This window comes from Hesperophylax consimilis, chromosome 20 (genome assembly GCF_061612785.1).
Source record: "Hesperophylax consimilis isolate HC1 chromosome 20, BYU_Hcon_1.0, whole genome shotgun sequence".
In the NCBI taxonomy this organism is placed as follows: Eukaryota; Metazoa; Arthropoda; class Insecta; order Trichoptera; family Limnephilidae; genus Hesperophylax; species Hesperophylax consimilis.
In genome coordinates, this window is record NC_142855.1 from 25699823 (window position 1) to 25702511 (window position 2689).

The 2689-nt window shown below is 35.7% G+C and overlaps 1 long non-coding RNA gene across 1 annotated transcript; it reads left to right on the forward strand.

Moving 5' to 3' along the window:
- The first annotated feature begins 215 nt into the window (after positions 1-215).
- LOC149414428 (uncharacterized) lies at positions 216-2051 on the forward strand. Its single transcript, XR_016304148.1, has 3 exons — positions 216-339; positions 769-967; positions 1855-2051. It is a non-coding gene; the product is annotated as an uncharacterized LOC149414428 (long non-coding RNA).
- The last annotated feature ends 638 nt before the right edge of the window (positions 2052-2689 follow it).

Here is a 2689-nt window from a genome sequence, read left to right on the forward strand (position 1 = left end):
AGTTAACTGTTGTTTACTGTTCTTCAAGCTATGGCTGCCCACCTTATCCAAAATCCAACATAAATGCGTATTTTGGCCGCCAAAGAGAAACAATTATTTTACCCGTCTGTAACTTTTGCATCGTTTTAATATACAAACATCACTGCTGATAGCATAAAACTTGTCTATGACTTCATTATTGTCTTTGTAAAACTAACCTAATTTTATGAATCATCCTTTTTTCATCGCCAGTCGGCCAGTCGCATCCCCCAGTTTTTACTCTCTAATTCTACTTTATATCGCTAAAACTGTTGAACCCACGAAGTTAAATTTATCTTCCCGTGCTTGTGATATTTATTAGTAAGTACTAATGCTTTTATGAATCACGCTAATCATTTTGGTAGCGGCCGTTATCGGTACACCTAATTTAACAAATCTATTAGCGTTTTGTTTGCGGAACGTTCAAACTGTCAATTAGACATCGGCTTATTTTAGTAAAAATATTTTAAAAATTAGTTTTAAATATTCTGTTAAAAGCGGATTAGCGGACTTAATAAAAGCTTTACCGGTCTTTACATTACTTATGGTTATAGTTATATTGAGTTATCTGACGAATCTTTCAACAGATTTCAAATGTCAACTCCAAGGTAAAAATATTCACAATATGTATAACCCTATTTCCCAACATAAGTTTTGCATATGATATCATTGTTTTGACAAAATATTTAACCAAACAAGATGAAAAGCTCATTAAAAATATGGTTCCGTCACAATTATGTTCTGTTTCAGATATACATATTTGTTTGGGCTTGTACCAATTACCGCAGCCTATGACAGCGGTGCCATGGATCTAGTAAATCCAGAAACTGTGTCCATCAAGACGGAACCAGGGCCCCAGGAAGAAGGCGGATGTGAAATGGATTTTGATCTCCCAGATGTAAAGAAGGAATGTTTGCAATATGCGGAGAGTACTCAGAAAGCCAGTGAGGTGCATTGCTTTTGTAAAATAAATTGTATATTATTAATCCAAGTCCATTTTGGATTGCCATGGCGACAGAACATAATATAATTTTTAACGCTTCCCTCTTTTGCCGTAGTTATATTAGTTTTTCTCTTTGCCAGAAACAGCTAATCTACAACATTAGTTAAACCAAATAATTTTTATTTAGTTTTGTGAACACTCCACGCGTGTTCCAACTGATCTCAAGCTCTTGGCGTAATAGTATGTTGTGTGGCTAGAAGTCAAAAGGAGGGAATGGATATAGAGTGGTGAAAGCTGGGAAGTACCTGTCTATTCATATCTTATCATTTCAATCAATGTTTAAATGGAAAAAATGTTAACATTACACCAAGGCGATACCGATAGTATCTCTTACTCTGGAACGTGCCACAAGAATATATTGTGAAATATCATGTATCAATCAAAAAAATTGCTTGCGCACGCTTGGATTTTATCCCGGAACCTCCAGATCATAAGTCGAGAGCCATACCCTTTGATTACCGAAGCCGCCACTGCTCACAATAAGTGCTCGATTCCTCAAATTTTCCATTTTATCCTCATAACTTAAAAATACATATTTATTTATGTGTTTGTACATGTCCAATCAGGGCTCTTACTATTATTGGAAGAAAACAACAGTTCGTCGACTTATAACAACTCCATAATGCAGGTGCTCTAAAGCAAATGTTTATTCCTTCTTGAAGCGGACATCTGGGGTTGTCCTTATTAATATGATTAAATTAACCTTGATCTCTCTTCATCTATTTTTCAATTCTGCAGGATTAATCAATGACGTATTTTATCGTAAATATTGTAATTTGAAAACTTGTGTTGTTTTACATCGATAATCAATCAATGTTCATGTTGTTTTATAGCTTGCATTAATGTGGAGACTGTTACCGTTAAGGCGGAACTCGGATGCCGAGAAGATAGTTATGGGGGACTTCCTTGTATGGAAATTGACATAGACCTGCTGGATGTCAAAAAGGAATGCTTAGAACGCTTAGAAAGAGTCTACCAGTCCGGTATAAACAATTTCCTTCCTAAAATTTTACATTTTCTGCCATCGTAATTTGTTAATTTTTTTTTATCAATTATACTGCTTTATTATGGTAAGTGTAGATATTAAGTCGAATAAAGCTTTTATAATCGTATTAATTTTTTTTTTCGACAGATATCAAGACGCATCCTGTGGAAAAACAATTATTTTGTCCTAATTCTATCTTCTCCCTTTCTAATAAGTCGAATTTAAATAGGCACCTATGTAACCATACAGGAAAAAAACATTTTTCATGTTCCGAGTGCAACTATTCATGTTCTCGAAAGGGCAATCTGATGAACCACATGCTGACTCACAGTGGTGAAAAACCTTTTTCATGTTCCGAGTGCAACTATTCATGTTCTCAAAGGGGCCATCTGACGAGACACATACTGACTCACAGTGGTGAAAAACCTTTTTCATGTTCCGAGTGCAACTATTCATGTTCTCGAAAGGTCTATCTAAAGAGGCACATACTGACTCACAGTGGTAAAAAACCTTATTCATGTTCCGAGTGCAACTATTCATGTTCTCGAAAGGGCCATCTGACGAGCCACATGCTAACTCACAGTGGAGAAAAACCTTTTTCATGTTCCAAATGTAATTACTCATGTTCTCAAAAAGGCTCTCTGACGATCCACATGCTGACTCACAGTGGTGAAAAACCTTTT